Genomic DNA, 19,983 nt, shown 5'->3' on the forward strand with positions numbered 1-19,983 from the left:
GTATCAGTTTATTTTTGCTCCACCCCTTAAAATGAAAGCCCACGCGATGCCAAATTAGACAGCGGATTTCCTCTGTTGCAAATAAAACCCACTTACCCTCAAACCAAGACTTCCCTCCTCCTCTCTCCCTGCCATCTGACTCCTGCCTAGGCAGCCCTTCCCCAGGAGTCTGCCGAATCCCACCTCCCCTCTTTAAACGGGCGGCTTGTGAGTAGTTTGTTTTGTTACATTTTTAACTTTCTAAAAATATTTGGAAAAGCTCTCCCCAGGGCTAGGGAAACTTTAGTTCCCGTTAAGCCACGTGGTTACAAAAATATACTGGAAGGAGCTACTTGGTTTTCTAAAAAAGCCAGGCGCGGCTGGAAGCCAACATGCTTGGGAGGAGACCGACTCTTCAGTGATGGTGGGAATGGGCAAAGGCAGGGTGGAGGCTCCAAGGGGCCCATGTTCCCTTACAGCTCTGAATCCTTGATGAGGGGGAGCTGGCTCTTGTCGCCTTGGCCGTCGGCTAGAGAGGTGTGGGCAGATGGGGGAGCGGGGGAGCTTTCCCAGGCTTTACCCCCGCGGACCCTGGAAAGGGCCTCTAGGCTCCTTGAGCCTCCCACCAGGTCTTTGGTCCCACTCTCTTGGCCAGTTCCCAGCCTGCCTCTCCACGGCCTACTTGCTTGTTCCCTTGGAGTCGGGGCGCATGGTAGGGCCCAGTGGCCCTGCCTTCTTACCCTGGGTGGGCCGGACACCCCCAGGGCTGGGAGGGCCGAGTGTGTGGGGCTGAGGGTGCGCTTCCAGAGGAAGGGACGTGTCACTGGCCTCTTGCATTGGAAAAACAGGTCAGCTGCCTCGGGGCGACGCGGTGACCCAGAAGGGACCTTCTTCCTCCCCTCCTTCCGGCGGAGTTTTAAGGCCTTCGTGGGCCCGAGCTGGCGGGGTGGACGCCCGGGCCGCGCCGCGCTCTCCCCAGCACCACAGACAGCTCCCGGCGCGGCGGCGCGGAGCGCGGGCCCGGGGCTCCCTGCGAGGCGGGGGCCGCCGGGGCCGCCGGGGGCGCGCGGGGGAGGCGGGGGGGGGGCGGGGGGGCGGGGGGGGCGGGCGAGCCGAGTACAAAGGGCCCTCCCCGCCCGCGCTTCCGCGTTAGCCCCGAGTCCAGACAGGGTCACACCCCAAAGAAGAAAATCTTCAGATCCATAAAGTAGTTCCAAGGCCCCGCGATCCGGGGTAAGTAGCGCTCCGCGGCAGGCCGATCGGGCCGCGCCTCCGTAGTGAGTTCTTGGGAGCAGCCGCCCGGGGGCGGCGGGGTCGCGGCGGAACCGCTCGCAACGGCCCTTCTTGCTTCCCGGGCTCGCGCCGCGCGCTCCGCCGCCCCAGCTGCCGCCGCGGCCGCCGAGGCCGGGAGCCCAGGAGCCCAGGAGCCCCAGGGGCAGGAGGCCCTTCCAGCGCGCGGGATGGAACTCGGCTTCCGAGAGGAGGGCTTTGTCAGCCGGCGACGCCGACCGCCCCCGCCCGCCCCGCCCGCCGAGCTCCGGGGTGCAGGGCCCGGGCCGCCCGCCCGCCTCCCGCTGACGCTGCCGCGCGTGGAGCCCAGGCCCCGGGACAGCCCCGCGGCTCCGAGTCCCGCCGCCCGGTTAGGGACCGAGTTCCCGGGAGGCCCGCGTGCATCAGCGCAGGGACCCCGCGGGGCGGGGCGGGAGTCCAGGCGCTCTCACGACCCAGCGCTGGCTTGGGCTGGGCCTGCAGAGCAGGCCCCCCCCCTCACATCTCCACGGGCTCGCGAGGGGACGTAAAGGCTTCTCCTCTTCCGATAACGATACTAAATCTTGGCCCAGGTGCGTGCTCCCATCTGCATCCCGCTTCACGTCCCTCTGCCTTCAAAAGGCCTCGTGGCTCAAGTGACTGCCTTCTGGAGGGAGGTTTTCCCCTTTGTTGATTACCCTCCCCTTCTCCCTTTCAGTTGGAGGGATGAAGTGGAATTTAGGAGCTGATAGAGACTTGCAGTGGCATGGATGCTCTGCATTTTGTAGTTTCCGGCACCCCTGGGGAGCCCCCACAGCGTCTGGGGGTCGGAGGAAGAAGTGTTTCGGGGTGTGCATCTTTGCCTGAAACGGGAGGGAAAGTTTTCTATATAGAGCAATAGGTATTTATAAGGCCGCCTTAGGAGAGAGGAATTAGGCATTGGTGGTACCTTGTTTCCTCACTCCTATGCTGCAACATGAGTGCTCATCGTGAAAAACTACTCTACCTTCTGTCGACCTAAAAAAACAAAAACAAAACAAAACAAAAAAAACAAAAAAGAGGCAAGCTCACAATTGTCAAAAAGATTAGTTTGTTTGGGAGTAGCAGAGGAATTGCAATTTGGGACATGCTAACTGTAGCAAGCTACAGGCAAGTGTATTGAGGGTTTGAGGTAGGCCATATTTATGGGCAGAGAATGTAAAGAGGGGAGAACTCAGTTAGAATCTGTTAAAATAAAAAACAAACGAAGACCAGCTTTGAAAATTCCCTGAGCAGACAAAACCGGTCCAGTAATACAAATAAAGCTCAATTCAGCTTATTTTGTAAGATCAACCAGACCTGGGTCATTTCTTGTTCATGTCTCTGGAAGCCATAAGCAAAAATTTCCCAAGGTTGATATGAAGCAACTCCTGACCAGCTCCCTATCAACTTAAGAAAAATCCCAATATTATCAGTCTTCTATCAATCAGGAAATGGGCAATCAGTCTCTCAGGCCCCAAATTTTGTTCTCCTGAGCACACGTATGTGAGAGTTTACATTTTATATCCTCTGGTTCCATTTTAGATTGAAATTCTTTTACATTTCCCCCCTTTGATCAAGATCTTTCATAGAAAGCACCATTGATCAATTATGTCATTCAGGTGTTGCTTGTTAATTTGTTCACAATTGTAGGTCTTTATAGGTGGATTGTTTGTGTGGCCTAGGAAGGTGAGAGGGACGGACCATCCTCAGGAGTCTTTACCCCTCTAAAGCTGAGGAAGGCCATCCTCAGGGGTCTTGTCTCAGGGAGGAGGGAAATGATATGGAATTTCTTTTGGGCTCAACTGAACAAGAGGATTGAAAATGAAAAATCTGTTATGTCCCTCTGAGGTGGGCCATTTAGTTTCCATGGTCAGGTGAATTTCAGGAAAAGTCTTTGAAAGGAAAATAATTTTATTTTGTACCTACATTTGGGAAGAAGGCATTTGTTTACTAATGCAAAACAGGAAAAATTTAATTAGAAAGATCAAACTGAGGACCAATGGCCCAACAGTAGCTATTGCCTGAAATATAACTCCCAGGGTGCCTGGGTGGCTCAGTCTAAGTGTCTGCCTTCACACTCCTGTCTTGATCCCAGAGTCCTAGGATGGAATCTGGCAACCCATCCTGCTCCCTGCTCAGTGGGGTGTCTCCTACTCCTTCTTCCTCTGCCCCTCCCTGCACGTGTGTGCTCTCTCTCTCTCATTTTCTCTCTCAAATAAATAAAAAAATCTTTTTTTTTTTAAGAAAAGAAAAGAAATACACCTCAACTAGTTTCCCCGATTGTCTATGTTAAATAGATTGAAAATGTCCCAAGTTCTGGGAGGTTGGCCAATTTCTGCTAGAAGCTTGATATTGTCTTTTGTTATTTTTAGTTCTTGTATTATTTTCCATGATTTATTGACATAAAAACAACATTCTTCTTCAAGTAAGGTGCAGGTGTCCCCCCCCCCCCCACCCCCGTGGAGCAGTGAGGAGGTTCAGGGCTCTGTGGTTTTGTAGGATTACTTCTGCAAAGCTATCTATTTGTGTTTGTTGATATTCAAAAGTTTGAACAGAAATATTGGAAATGGTAGACATGACTATAGAAGGACTGAATTGCTTTAAGGTTTGCTATTCCCAACTACGGAAAACAATCTGTGGTGAAAGCATGCCCGAACCCTTTCTCTCTATCATAGGGTTACAGCTAGGCAGCCACCCAAAATTATAATGTTCCCAGTTCTGACATGTCCTTTTTAAAAAATTTTTATTTTTATTTTATTTTTTATGATAGTCACAGAGAGAGAGAGAGAGAGAGAGAGAGAGAGAGGCAGAGACATAGGCAGAGGGAGAAGCAGGCTCCATGCACCGGGAGCCCGACGTGGGATTCGATCCCGGGTCTCCAGGATCGCGCCCTGGGCCAAAGGCAGGCGCTAAACCACTGCGCCACCCAGGGATCCCCTGACATGTCCTTTTAAGTTAATAAGAGAAAGACCCCCCCCCCCAGAGTAATAGGTATATAAGTAGTAGAACAAAGAGTTTTTCCAATTTTTGGCATTAGGGATAAGGGTAGTGATCCTACAACCTCCTTTCCAATTAAGGGGGAGTGTAGAGTAGAATATATGTTTCTTCCACATAAAAAGAAATACCCAGTGTTTTCTAAGAGTAAGGCATAGGTGGATTCCTTTGCCCAGATTCTTTTTCCTGGAATCAAAGAGGGAATTTCATGATAAAAAATACAATCCTTTATACAGAGCACGTGGTAATCTGGTTTATTAGCATAATGGGAATGGTTATACGGGCATCTTAAATTTTCATAGCAGTGGAAGAAAGTAAATTTGAAATAACAAGTGAACTGATCTAGTATAAATAAGGTTTTGGTGGAGGCCTGGAAGATATCTAGGGAAAAAGTAAGTTTCCACCATCATCAGATTTTTGGTCAATTCCCAATGACGTACCATTGAACAAGGACACATTAGCTTCCCATTTTCTGGTATTATTATGGTTTTCATCTCCTTACCATAGAGATATATTTAATGGAGGAGATGATATAGACTTCTGGATTCCAAATAGGAAGTGAATTCATGTTCATTTGGATCAGATAAAATTCTATAGTCTCAAATATTTAATGGGAGATATCCTAGAATTTTGCCATTTCTGTCACTGTTCTTGAAACGTAAAGAAAAAGAAAAAATTGGGGTAAGAGTCCAGACCAGAGTGAGAGATAATCCTTTATGAGTGAGGGGCACCTAATGGAAAGTCATAGTATTTGGTATCAGTCTTCTAGAAGGAAAGACATATGTGGCTTCAAAGTTACCAAAGGAAAATCCTACATCTTTACCAGATTGGTTTTGTCATCCTTCTAAAGATAGTGGCCAGGCCACCGATTTAGATTCATCATGAGTAATATTTGCTCTGGCACAAATCCAAGAATCAGTCATTTTAGTAGAATCAGAGAGTTTTTGTAATGTGGGGATAAAAGGATGTGTTAAGCCTCAAGTAAAGGACAGTAGAAAAACTAAAGAAAGGACAATTAAGGGCCTGAATGACCTGATTTAACTAAATATAGAGTACTTAAAAAACAAACAAACAAACAGGAAAGTGATATAGGCCTGGTCCAGATATCTTGAGTAAGCTGTCTACTCCAGATGCTATCTGCTTCAGTTCCTAGAAATTTTCAGTTTCAGGTCACCAGTTGGTGTACAGGTTCATTCAGATTTGGGGCTTTCTTTAGATGTGACACATGAATCCCAGGTATCTATTCCTTCAAGTCTGGCTGCACAGGGGTTGGTTAATAACACCTGGTAGGGACATTTTCAGCAAGGTTGAAGAGAGTCTTTTTGGGGATGTCTTTTCCAATAGACATAAATCTCCAGGCTATAAGATGTGATGTTGATGTCTTCATCTCCAGGGAGTGCACTGTCAAAAGATTGTTCTACCAGTGTGATTATTTTCTATGGACTCAATTGGGTCTTTGCAAAATTAACATATGCCCCCCTCCTTTGTTAATTGTGGGTTAAAAGAAGGAGGGGTTAAGTGCATAGGCCATCCTGTAATTATTTTATTTTAGATTTATTTATTTTGAGAGAGAGGGAGAGAGAGAACATGTGGGGGGATGGGCACCAGGGTCAATCCCACAACCCTGAGATCATGACCTGAGCCAAAATCAAGAGCTGGATGCTCAACCAGCTGAGCCACCCAGGTGTCCCCTATAATTATTTTAAAAGGTTAAAGTTTATGCATCCAAAAGGAAGTAGATCTAAGATTTAGAAGGACCAATGATAATGCTTTTGCCAAGGGATTTGGATGGTTTGCACTAATTTAGCTGAGTCAGTAATTCCATTTGTATGTTAGACCAGTCCTGAAGATATGAGGACGATAAACACAATGAAAATGTTGCAGAACTGGCCAGACAGCATAGACCTGTCAAAGTATTTGACCAATAAAATGGATTTCCCAATTACTATGAAGACCAAGGGAGAATTATCTTTTCCAATAGCATTTTAGGTACAAAAGAGCTACCTGTCTACGTGGGAAATCTTCAGTCCAACATGAAAACATACAAACCATTATCTATGAGATGGGGGCAATTGTATGATATCCATTTGCCAAACCTTGAATGGTTCATTGGGTAAACTAAATGGGGGCAGTATGGATGAGTTTCCTTGGGTTAAATTATGACAGATGGAACAAGCAAGATAAGTACTTTTCTGTGCCTTGCAGATGTTTCCCACCAATGTTGATTCATGAACGTTATCGTTTTATCAGGGGACCAGTGATTTAACTCATGCATGGTAGTTAATAATGGAAATTTTAGATTTTTCTGGCAGGACTGATAGAACAGAGTTTCTATTCTTCATGATACCAACAGCTTTTAGATCTCCAATTTTATTTTTCTTTTTTAAGGGCCAATTATAAATCTTTGGTTAATTCTTTTAGGTCATCGTCAAGTAGTTTTCTGGACCATGATAGAGGTTTGGTCTATGGATCCCATAAGAGCAGCATTTTTTGCAAAGGTATCAGTGAGTGGTTTCCTTTGGCTTTCAGGGAGTCAGATTTAGAATGCCCAGGGACTTTAGTAGTAGCCAGAGCTGCTGCCAGTATAGCATCTAATAAATCTTGAACACAAGGACCATTTTTAAATTTTGTCTCTGCTGGAAGTAAGGAAACTTTGTTGTTTTCATAACATTCCAAAATCACGGACTACTCTAAAAGTGTACTGACTATTTGTATAGGTGTTTGTGGTTTTACCTTGAGCTAGAACACGTGCTTGAATAAGAGCATGTAATTCAGCTTGTTGGACTGAAGCAGCCACAGGTAAGGCCTCAACGACCTCAAAAGGAGTTGATATTGCACATCCAGCATGCTATTTATCATTTTCACTTATCAGATAAGAGCTATTAGTCAAACCATGAGAAATCAACATTTGCCAAGGAGGCTTCTTGTAAGTTATCATGGGGGTTAATAGGTGATCTGTTAAAGTCAAATAGTCATGGGGATTTTAGCCATGGAATAAGGAAGAAGAGTAGCAGGGTTGAGATCGATATGACAAATAAGAATGATCTGAGGGGAGGTTAGCAAGAAAATTTCATAAGAAGATGGCTTGCTGAGAGGTGTTGGGCGTGGTGTGAGTTTGAGAGCTTCAATGGCATGAGGTACAAAGATGTCAAGGCCTTTCCAGGAAGGCGGTAGAAGTGACAGCCGTAAGGCATGGAGAGGGAGACCATGGGATCTAATTGTTGGCTGTCTGGTAGCCTCCATGTTGTTGGGTAAGTACTCTGAGGGCATTTCCCTCCTTTTCATATACAAAAAGGAAAAAGGGTAGCTAATGGTTTTGACGTCCTAGGACAAGTGGATTTATTAAGATTTCCTTCAAGGTTTTATTTTTTTTTAAAGATTTTATTTATTGGACAGAATGAGAGAGAGAGAGAGAGAAAGAGAGAGAGAACAAGTAGGGGGAACTGCAGGCAGAGGAAGAGGGAGAAGCAGGCTCCCGACCAAGCAGGGAGCACACATGTGGGACTAGATCCCAGGACCCTGGGATCATGACCTGAGCTGAAAGCTGACGCATATCACACAGAACCATCCAGGTGTCCCTCCTTCAAGGTTTTATTTGATTTAGTTTTTATAAAGATTTTATTTACTCATGAGAGGCACAGAGAGAGAGAGGGGCAGAGACACAGGGAGAAGCAGGCTCCATACAGGGGGCCTGATGTGGGGACTCGATCCCAGGACTCTAGGATCACACCCTGAGCCCAAGGCAGATGCTCAACTGCTGAGACCCCCCGGGATCCCCCTCCTTCAAGGTTTTAAAAGCCAATCCTTCTTTGTTTTCCTGGGTAATGGGGTCAGGTTTAGTAGTTTTTAATAAGACACACAGAGGCTGGGCCATTAAGGAGAAGTTTGAAATCCCACTGCAACAATAATTGACTCTGTAATTGACACTTGGTTTTAGGTTTTGAGAAGCTCCAGATGCCATGAAGCCTACCAGGACCTAGATGTAACCCTGGTTTTGAGATGAAATGTCCTAAATATCAGACTTGAGTTTGAACAAATTGCAACTTTTTCTTTGAGACCTTGTGTCCCTTAGTGGTAAGAGTTTTAACAGGAATATTGTCTTCTTGTGAAGAGGCCTTAGAGGGTGAGCAGAGAAGTAAATCCTCTACATATTGTAGTAAGGTGGAGTCTACAGAAAATTATATATTGTCTAAGTCAGCTTTTAAAATTTGTGAGAAGGGCACTTGATGGGATGAGCACTGGGTGTTATGCTATATGTTAGCAAATTGAATTTAAATTTTAAAAAATGTTAAAAAAAAACACTCTAGGGGTGGCTGAGTGACTCAGTTAAGCACCTGCCTTTGGTTCAGATCTTGGTTCCAGGGTTCTGGGGTGGAGCCCTGTGTCAGGCTCCCTACTCAGCTCCCTTCTCTCTCTCTCCTTCTGCCGCTCCCCGCTTGTGTTCTCTTGCTTGTGTGCACGCGCGCTCTCTCTCTCAAATAAATAAAATCATAAATAAAATAAAATAAAATAAAATAAAATAAAATAAAATAAATAAAATAAAGGGGATCCCTGGGTGGCTCAGAGGTTTAGCACCTTTGGCTCAGGGCATGATCTGTGGTGTCAGGATCGAGTCCCACATCTGGCTTTCTGCGTGGAGCCTGCTTCTTCCTCTGCCTGTGTCTCTGCCTCTCTCTGTGTCTCTCATGAATAAATAAATAAAATCTTAAAAAAAATAAAATAAAATTTGTGAGAAGTAAAAATGACTTTCAGTAAAAATCCTGGGGGCCTTACTGTCTAGGTATACTTTTACCTTTTCCCAAGTGAAAACAAAAAGATATTGGCTAGCATTGTCCATTGGAAATAATGGCCTGCATAACTGGATCACAATGAAAAATTTGTTTCTGGTAGGTATGGATGCCAATAATACATGGGGATTAGGAACAACAAGATGGCAAAAAATAACAATGCCATTATTTGTTACTCAGAGATCTTGGACAAATCTCTATCCTTGACCATTAGATTTTCTTACAGGTAAAATAGGGGGATTAAAAGGACTGGTTCAGGGAATAATACATCCCTGTGCTTTATAGTCTTCTATAGGTTTTAGGTAAAGCTTCCTTGTTTATAGGGTATTGATTAATTTTGGGGAGAGGTTTTGAGAAATCAATTTGGATTTTAAGGGGAAGGGAGGCACTATGAATTCCGCCTATGTCCGTGGAGGATTTTGCCCATGGACTAGGGAACACTAAATCTAATACTGGAAATGAATCTGAAGTTTGATCTTTCCTGGTTTGTAAAGTACATGAGAAAGAAAAAGGGTTTGGATTTTCTTGGGGATTTGGTTCAAGGGATTTTAGTTCAGGAGATTTGAACTCAAGAGTTGTTTCTCCCTTTTGAGAGAAAGAAATGGCAGCATGATATTTTTCTAGGAAATCTCACGCTAATAAGTGGACAGGGAAAGATTTACTGAGGAGAAGTGGGTATTTATCTTGCAAAGATCCCAAGCAAAGGAGTGTAGGTTTAGAAATAGGGACACATTGTCGTTTATCTGAGATCCCCACTATTTGAATAAATGTATTACTCTGAGGAAGGGATTGTTGTTTTTCTGTTTTGTTTTGTTTTTAGGAACTGTTTAATTGTATTGTGGTTGACCACTGATAGAGTAGTTCCTGTGTTGATTAATATTATAAAGTGTTGGTCACCAATCTAGAGTGGTTTCCCACAGCCTATTTAATGGTAGAATGGGAAATAGTCCTTGTGTTTCCTCAGATCATTGGGATGGGTCTGACCCTTGGATCATGGAAAGCTATAATTGTCTAGAGTTTTTGTTTTTTTGTTTTTTTTTTTTTTTGTAGCAGTCCTTTCTCCAGTGGCCGGGTTTTGTTTTGTTTTTGTATTTATTATTATTATTATTAATTTTCAATAATGACAGAGTTTGATAGGGAGAGCTTAGGAGATTCCACTTGTTGAATTCCATCTATTGATTCCATCTGTTGAATTTGGAAACTTAACATTTTGGTTGCCTTTCTTTTGGATTCATCATTTGGGGTGCAGGTTAACTGATGAGTTAGACTGACAAGATTAGGGATAGAAGTTGTCTCCCAGTCCATGGGAGTTCTATTGACTAACACAGAGAGAGAGATCTCTGTTTAAACCATTTATAAACACTGAATTAAAGGCCACTGGACAAATTCTGGACATCTATAAGGAGTCCAGAATTTAAAAATAATGGAGAGTCTGCTGTAGCAAGCATGAACAGATTTGGCAGGCTTTTGGGTGCATACCCCAATTTTGTTCCAATCTATCAGTTGAGGGAAAGAAAGCCCTTGGGATGGCAAGATGCAGCCTTTTGGCTATGGCATTTACTTGGGCATATAAAAGAGCTGGTGGTTGAGCTACTTGGAATTCTAAAGATTGTTCAGGGCTTTCCATATTAGCAGTTTTCATCCAATGCTGGGCTTCACCTTCTCCAAAAGCATGTAGACTAATTGACAAAGAGGGGAAGTGAGGCTGATAAGTCTGAATCACAATACTGAATTCTTCTGCAAGTCCATGAGGATCCTCAGTTCCCTTGGGAAAATATTTTACTCTATATAGCTCTAAATTCAGGTTTCATCCATGGGACATAAGAATTAATGGTTTAGCTGGATCCTCAGAAGGCCTAATTTTAAAAAGGAGAGTTTTAACAGGCTCAGTTGGTAAGGTTTTAGCATTAGAGCAGAAGGGGAGAGCAGATAAAGGGCAGGGTTAGAAGAGGACAGAGTTGGATCTAGAGGAGGCACAGCTACAGAGTTAGGGGCCTGGGCCAGTGTTGCCACGGGAGAGGCTTCAGATTTAAAAAAAAATCTCTTTCTAGTAGTTTATTTGCTTCAGTTACTTAGAAATAGTATTTTGTAAAGAGACAATTTTAGAATCTTGAATGCGTTCAGAAGCCTCTAGGTACCAATTAAAATAGCTATCCCATTCAGATTGTTTAATTCTATTGCTGCAGTCTTCTCATTTAGTCTGGAGAAAAGCAAGTTAGGGGAGATCCAAAGTTCTTCATAATGGCCATTGAAATTCTAAATTACCTTTTGTAAGATGGGTCAATTTAGTGAAAAATGTGGATGAGGAGAGGCCATAATTTTTTTAACACAAAATGGGCCAGGGTCCCTGAAGGAGGGCCACCCTTAGAGCATTTTAGATGATTAGGATCCCATACTTCATGAGAGACATAGAGAGAGAGAGAGAAAGGCAGAGACATAGGCAGAGGGAGAAGCAGGATCCTCGCAGGGAGCCTGATGTGGGACTCGATTCCTGAACCCCAGGATCACGCCCTGAGCCAAAGACAGACATTCAACTGCTGAGCCACCCAGACATCCCAGGATCCCATATATCAGAGGTTCCTTGAGAGCAAACTAAAAAAAAAAAATTTTTTTTAAAGATTTTATTTATTTATTCATGAGAAACACACAGAGAGAGGCAGAGACATAGGTAGAGGGAGAAGCAGACTCCTGGTGGGGTGCCTGATGCAAGACTGAATCCCAGGACCCCGGGATAACGCCCTGAGCTGAAGGCAGATGCTCAACCACTGAGCCACCCAGGCCCACATAGCCTGATGGGTGTGTTTTCAGAGTTGGGAGTTGTCTTTTGTTTTATGGTGTCTTCTTCATGGGATACTGTTCCCCACCCCCCAGCAGCTGACCCTTACTCTAGTTGCCTGATCCATGATCAAGTATCCCACCCTTGTTCCATGGAAATTGTGTTGCATTTGACAGGCAACCTAATGTCAATCTGGCCTGTCCCTGATTACCTTATCCTTTAATGGGAGTCTTTTACTTTGGAGACCGAAGTCTTTCATAATGAGGTGGCAAGCATTCTAGTACTACTTATTTGCTCAGCTCATGCCCACTGATACTATATTTTAAAAAATTTGCTTCACTTAAGAATTCCTAAGAAATTACGCTGAAATTCTAGTGTGCTTCTAATAGGACAACAAAGGAGTACTCACTGAAAGAGACAAAGCTTTTAAACAGATCCTAAATAGAATCAGAGAGCTGAATCAAGACCAAGAGCCTGGAATTCAAGAAAAGACCTCACCAGAGAGAAAGCAGACAACGACCCACGGAGGCGATAAGTACAAGGGACTCCTTTTGGACACTTCACTGGATTCTAAGGGTTGTTTTCTGGGGTTCACTTCCTTTGGATCCCACTTCTGATGCCAAGGAATGTCAATCTAAAATGAAGTAAACTGAATTGAGCTCCAAATTGTCAAAAAGATGAGTTTGTTTGGGTATAGCTAGGAACTGGGATTCAGGACATGCAAACTGCAGCAAGCTACAGGTGAGCCTGCAGAGGGCTTGGGGCAGGCTATATTAATGGGCAGGGAATGTAAAGTGGGGAGAGCTCAGTTAGAATTGTTAAAATAAAAAAATAAACAGAAACCAGCTTTGCAAATGCCCCAAGTAGACAAAACCAGTCCAGTCACACAAATAAAGCTCAATTCAGGCTATTCTGTGAGATCAACCCAACCTGCGCCATTTCTTGTTCATGTCTTCAGAAACCATAAGCAAACATTTTCAGAGGTTGGTATGAGGTAACTCCTGACCAACTTCCTCTCTTAAGAGACAATCCCAACATTATCAGTCTTCTGTAGATGGGACATTTATGGGAAATCAGTCTCTCAGTCTTAAAGCTTTATTCTCCTGAAGGCACATGAGTAAGATTTCCCATTTTATATATTCTGGTTCCATTTTTGATTGAAATCTTTCACATTTAAAAAAAACAATTTGCTGATAGTGTTAGGAAAAGGATATGGAAGTGCTACTCACTTCCTACTGTAGGGAAGCTAAGCTGGAGGTGAAAGTGGAAGTCTTCCAAGTGATCACAGCACAGTCGGTCTCTTTCTCAGTAGACAGGTTTCCGGTTGAACGAACTGCTATGAAATTACTTTCTAATAATCTAATTCGAAGCTTTTTGATTTTCTAATATCTCTCATTTGAGAAAAGTAGCATTTATAAATTACAAATGATCAAATAATGTTTGCTAATGCCACCAGAGGAGCTGATTGCCCAACTTTCTTTTGCAACACCTCCTACCTCCCCACCCTGGGCATCTGCCCAGTTCAATGGGCAAGGATAGTAGAGGTATCAACAAAGACAGAGTCATGCACTGAAAATAAGGTGGATCAGAGCCACAATCACTTTAAAAAACCTCACACTGTTATCCATCTGCCTCATTTTCCACAGGCTGTTCTATTAATGGAAGTTTACCAGTCATTTCCATTAAGAGGATTTCAGAGAGACGTCTACTTCCTCACCAACCTTGAGTGAACACACTGTGGCGTTACACTAAACCTATTCATATGTGAATACATGTATAATTGTCAAATAATCTTTCATTGTTTTGCATCAACAGATTTTCTCATTAAGTCACATAAAGTCCAAATAGATAAGTAGGGGCATGGGGGTGTTAAATTTTGTCTGTCTTCTTTTCTAGATTGCTGTAGACATTTCTGGCAATCCGTGTTTTGGATTCCCCCGCGAAATTCTTTAGATTTATTTATGTGACAGCAGATGATCAAGAACCAGTTCCTGAAGCTGGAGATGCTCCACCCATTCGTCTCACGAGTCAGCCTTCGGCTGCCCTCTCCCTCCCACCTGTGTCTGCTCAGAGCAGGAAAGAAAGCACCTGTGCAGTCCCTGGGGTTCCTCCTCTTTGCTCTACATCCCCGGGGGTGGAGTTTTCCCGGCCTGCCTCCTTGCAGAGACCTGGCCCAAACCTGTTACTTCTTTCGTCTACCCTTCTCTTGTTATCACTTTTGGTTAAAAATGCTTTGCCCTTACGGTGCCTAAGGGGTGACATTATGTAGCTCTGCACATGCCACCGTGCTTCTCGTGGCCTAATTATCCCCCCAAAAAGGCACAATTATTTTCACATGCCCAAAGTCCTCCCATGAAGATATTTTGTAGGCTAGGAATTTATTAGAATTCATATAATCATTCAGACCTTTCCACCCCACTTAGTAAAGCAATAAGGACCGCTTTCATTTCAGGAACTGGTAACAGACGTGATGGCCCGCAGTCTGGTGAAGAGTGTCACGTGAGTGAATTCCATAGTGGAAAGCTCTAGCCTGCTTGGAGACTTAAAGGCCCAAGTCCACAGAGTCCTTTCTGTTCTTCATTCTCGCCTTGCTTTTACCCTCTGATTTTTGCTTTGCCATTTTATATGCCTGGGATGTTTTTAAGGGACGAAGGTGATGGACTGAGCATCGCGATTGAAGAATGTCAATGCTGAAAAGTTGAATTAAGTTTGTAAATTTATTGGATATTACTGTTTTCGAACAGGATTTTTTAAAAACCCAACTATTCAAAGCATTGCTTATTAACAGCAGTATTTCATACCTCCATGGCATTTCAGGAAGGATCCTCTTTATTTGGCAACAGGTTTCATAGGCTTTTCTTTTCCTTCCATGAATGGTCTAGTCCCTTAGGCAAGCATGACTCTTGGTTCTGCTCAGAAATTTGGCGAAAGGATACATTCCAACATCCACATTAATAGGTAAGTGGATTTTAGGCAGAACTGGTTTTGATCCAAACCCAAGATTGGAAGGAATCTCAATGGTCATCTAGTTTAATACCCATTCTAAGCGTTAGTTCTTTGTACAACATATTTGCTTAAGTTTTTTTTCTTTCAACCTCTATTCCTTCTCTCCCTTTTTTTCTGTGCAGATAAAGGAAAGGAAAGAGATAATGCAGGATTACAGCATTTTCAGATGATTCTGACTTTCAATTTTAATGGAGTTAAATTTATGTGGTTAAATCCTACTACAAAAGAAACTAAGACTTTTTGTAAAAATTGTTAAAATAACTTTGTTTTGTAAAAGTAATGCACACTCACTGTAAAAAAAATTATAAAATATTGAAGAATAGAGAGAAGAAAAAAAATGCCATCTTCTGTCACTCAAAGAAAACCACTACTAACATGTGATATATTATTTCTAGATTTTTTGCTCTTTTATATAGTTATACATTTTAATTTTTATATAGTTGTGATCTATTTCTCCTGGGATATCATTTAGTTATGTTTTCCCCATGCAGTATGAGTATTTCTCTGTTTTATTTAAAACTCTTTGTAAGTCTCCTACTTGTTATATGTGTTCTCTTCCATTAGTGTGTCACAATCCAGTCAACTCTTTTTCCATAGTTGGACGTTTAAATTGCTTTCCTTAATTTGAGATAAATAATGCTTGGATGAGTATGAAAGCAAGATCTTAGAGATTGGGTTCTATATGTTATGTGGTGTATCACGCTATTATTTATCTTGTTTGGGGTAGTGGAAGCAATGAAGTAGTGAGATGATCAGCTCAAGAGGGGAAATGCATTCCTCTTGAGCAAAGGTAGTGGTTTCTGTGAATAGTGCAGTCAGCCTTAGTGACCTGAGAGCTCTGGGAGTTAGCCTGTATATGTTGTGGTGAAGTAAGCGAAGAACACCACTTGCCATTTTTTAAAAATGTGTATTTTGAGTTTCTCTGACTTAGGGTATGAATTTGGCAGCCTCTTCCTCGGAGAAGGAGACTTGCTTGACTGAAGAGGGAGGAAGAGGTTAGGTCTTCTCGGATTTAGGTTGGTAGCATGTGGCCCGCCTCGCTTGCCCTACTGTTTTCTGTGCTCCAAGCATTCTGTGGGTAAATAGAAGGCTTTGCCTTCTAGGGCTGTCAATCTGGCACCTTTCATCAGAACTAAATTCAGGTTAAAGAAAAAAGAAAAAAGAAACATAACCCACAAAGAAATTTGAGGGTGGGGGTAGGGGCTGAGGAACAGAAGGAAATAGCAGTAGTCTACCCTTTCATTTACATGACACACATTAACCGTAACAGAGAAGTTCCAAGAGAACTGTCTTGTTCTCTTGTCTCCAGGAGCCCATGTAGGGCGCTTTAATTGCCACATTTTCAAACCGATATAATGGTGGGGATGTCTTAGTAATTACCTTAATGAGATAACACCTTTCCTTCCCTCAACCTACTCATTATCACGCCTCTTGTTCAAATTTCAACTACAAAGAACTATACTTGTAAAAAAAAAAAAAGTCTGAAATGTATTGTTCCAGGTCTCATACCCTTAAAATAATCACATTGCACATATCTTAAAAATCTGAAAGAAATAATACACATAGGCAATTCAAATATGTTAAAGGAAAGGCTTGAGATAAGTAAACTAAACATCTGGGTGCCCTTTAATTATTCTTGGTTGGATTCTTTATCTTGACCTATAGTGATGCTAAGGTGCCAAAGTGATGAATTTTAAGATGTTGGGCTGTGAAGACGTGCAGCTGCAACACTGATGGATTTAGGAAGGGATGGTAACAAGGTTAGCTGCATGTGAAGTGTGAATTGAGATTTTTGCAAAGAGACTGTGATTGCAGATGGGCATAATGTTGTACCCTTGCATGAAATCTTGCTATTATTGTATAATGGTCAGACAGAGTGTGAAATGACTTATTACTTTTCTTTTATTCTTTAATGAAGTTGGTTAGAGTAGCAGTACTACTGCTAGTCAATAGTGGTAAAGCGCACGCACAAAAAACTATATGACAGGTGCTGACATATTAAATATTTATTTAGTTTTGACTTTTTTCCCCTAATTTTCGTGAATATCCATATGCAAACACAAGCATCTCTTTATCTATATAGACCAATTTGCCTTGATTTGTGAATCTGCATTTACCCTTATTCTCCTGTATAAATATCTATACGAGGCTCCAATGTATATAAAGGATTGCGATGTCCGTGATAATTTCATAGCACTTTTAAGTGTTTGAAAATGCTGTCATGCTTTGGAGCTGATTTCTACATGGAATTCAGGTTTGAAAACTCTGTTTGGAGTTCTGTGGGTAACATGAAATACCAGTTTATCCTGTGGTGACTAGATATGCTTTATGGAACAAAACATAATAAAAACCCATTTTGAGGCACACTTTCTTAACATGTTGAGTTATGGGGGAGATCAAATCACAGTTCTTCTGTTTTGTAATATAGAGTACATCTCTTTCATTATATCACAAGCCCATAATGTAAATGTTTCTTTACATACCAATATCAGAATCACAAAAAGATAATACCTTAGGCTTTACAAGTCAAAGGGAAATAATGCTGTGATGTTAAAAACAAAACATGGCAAATAAAAACCCCTCTCCCTCTGTAGTCAGTCTTCTGGTTCCAGTTGCTTGTGTTAGAAACATGAAGAAATATGCATTTAAAGGAAAATTTGGGGGGGCAACTGGCTGGCTGGCTCAGTCGGTAGAGCATGCGACTCTTGATCTCAGGATTGTGAGTTCAAGTCCCATGTTAGCTGTAAATCTTACTTAAAAAACATTTTGGTTTTGGAGATGAGGGATTTTATTCATTATAGAATGTTTTAATATGATCTATAAGATTCATAATAATTCTTTTTTAAAATTTTATTTAAATTCAGTTAATTAAAATATTTTTTAAAAAAACTAAATTCAGTTAATTAACATATAGTGTATTGTTTCAGATGTAGAGTTTAGTGGTTCATCAGTTGCATATAACACCCAGTACTCATTACATCAAGTGCCTACCTTAATACCCATTACCCAGTTACCCCATGCCCCGATAGTAATTCTTTTTAATGTTTTTTAAAAATATTTTATTTATTTATTTGGTAGAAAGTGAGAGAGTACAAGCAGGGGGAGTGGGAGAGGGAGAGGGAAAAGCAGGCTCCCCGCTGAGCCAGGAGCCCAATGTGGGGCTCAGTCCCAGGACCCTGAGATCATGACCTGAGCTGAAGGCAGACACTAAACTGACTGAGCCACCCAGGCGCTCTGATAATTCTTTTTTTAAATTTAAATTTTGTTTTAGTTTTTATTGATAGGGAGAGGGAAAGCATGCATGCCCACGCATGAGTGGGGGAGAGGGGCAGAGGGAGAGAGAGTCCTAAGCAGGCTTGTACCCAGTACAGAGTCTGATGTGGGGCTTGATCTCACAACCCTGAGATCATGATGTGAGCTGAAATTAAGAGTCGGACACTTAACTGATTGAGCCACCCAGGCACCCGATTCATAATAATTCTTTTTTTAAATAAATTTTTAAATTTATCTATTCATGAGAGACACAGAGGGAGAGGCAGAGACATAGACAGAGGGAGAAGCAGGCTCCTCGCATGGAGCTCTATGTGGGATTTGATCCCCGGACCTGGGATCACACCCTGAGCCAAAGGCAGACACGTGACTGTTGAACCACCCAGGCGTCCCCCTAATAATTCTTAATGCAATGGTTTGATACCCTTGATATGAATAAGAAGTGTTTAGAAAAGACAGAAAAATATGTCTTTAATATATCCCCCTTAAATAGAAAATGTAACATTCTAAAAGAAAGCTTAAATCAATTTGTTTACATATTTCATATTGTTAAATAGTTAGACTCTGATATAATAAAAACTCTTGTTCTGTCTTTGGAATATACTGAGAGTCAAATGATGATCTTCAAAGCAAAGGAGGATCAGCCCTTAGAAACAGAACATTTGGCCCTGAACAACATTTAGTCTTGTCCCTCAGCACAAATTTCTTGAACTTCCTTCCGCCTATTCTCTGGCTCAACTTTGTTCTACAGGCAGAAAGAATTTCATAACTATGTAGTTCCTCATCACTCAAAAGATAGAATGACCGAATATTTATTTGGATGAAATCTGGGAATATAACATATATCATACCATTTTTTAAAAAAAGGATTTTATTTATTTATTTATTTATTTATTTATTTATTTATTTAGATTTTATTTATTTATGTTTTTAACCGAGAAGCAGGGAGGGGTAGAAGGGGAGGGAAAGGAAGAGGGCAAGGATCCCAAGAAGATTCCCTGCTGACCGTGGAGCCTCACGACCCTGAGATCGTGACCTGAACTGAAACCAAGAGTTGGACACTTAACCAACTGAGCCACCCAGGTGCCCCTACATATATCATTAAGCTTTTTAAAAAATTTCTTTTTATGGACAAATCTTAGCTTTTGCTAAGAGTCTCTTGGAGTGACTGTAGTCTGAGACTAAGTGGAATGAGTGTTGGAGTTTCTCAAGATTGTCCTAAGGGTACGTATATAGTATGGAGCACTACGCATAGAGCAGAGCTTTGAAGCACTTGCACTTATGAGGTATCCTAACCCTATATGTTTGTGATGTTAGTTTCAGGAAAGACGTACACCCCCACTGCTTACGTAGTGACTTGGCCACATCTCTAGAGAACTCAACTTTTGGTTTTTGGCAACTGTAATTAGTGATCCTCTCTGTTCTATATTCCCTATTGAGAAGTACTGTGATTGGCTTGCAGTTTACTAATTACTTCTGTAATTTTATGAAGTTGAATCTGTGTAAGAGAATCCATTATGTGACATGGTAGAAATCTAGTCCACTACCTTATCAATTTCATGTTTTTAAAAGATTGGCTGAGCTGCATCTGTTGCAACATTTTGGGAATTTCCTCTGCCTTAATACCAGTGTTGTAAAACTCCGAATACTTCCTTGTTAAGAAAAGGTTTCCGTTTACCATGAATACACAGTATGGGCATAAACATTTATTTCAACTGATTTTTCCATTGATAGCTTTACCCTTGACATTCCCTTTCTAATCCCATTCTAGGATGAGAGATACTGGCCTTTATGTTTGAAAGCCTCTTACATTGTGATAGAGGCTTCAGGCTGGCCGAAGAGTGGGAAAGCTTGATGAAAAAATGGAAGTCTTCAGGTAGCTGGGGCAATTAACTCAGGTCC

At 42.1% G+C, this 19,983-nt stretch overlaps 1 long non-coding RNA gene across 1 annotated transcript; it reads left to right on the forward strand.

Moving 5' to 3' along the window:
* The first annotated feature begins 1,127 nt into the window (after nucleotides 1-1,127).
* LOC140598379 (uncharacterized) lies at nucleotides 1,128-15,977 on the forward strand. Its single transcript, XR_012000780.1, has 2 exons — nucleotides 1,128-1,212; nucleotides 13,702-15,977. It is a non-coding gene; the product is annotated as an uncharacterized lncRNA (long non-coding RNA).
* The last annotated feature ends 4,006 nt before the right edge of the window (nucleotides 15,978-19,983 follow it).

This window comes from Vulpes vulpes, chromosome 3 (assembly GCF_048418805.1).
Source record: "Vulpes vulpes isolate BD-2025 chromosome 3, VulVul3, whole genome shotgun sequence".
In the NCBI taxonomy this organism is placed as follows: Eukaryota; Metazoa; Chordata; class Mammalia; order Carnivora; family Canidae; genus Vulpes; species Vulpes vulpes.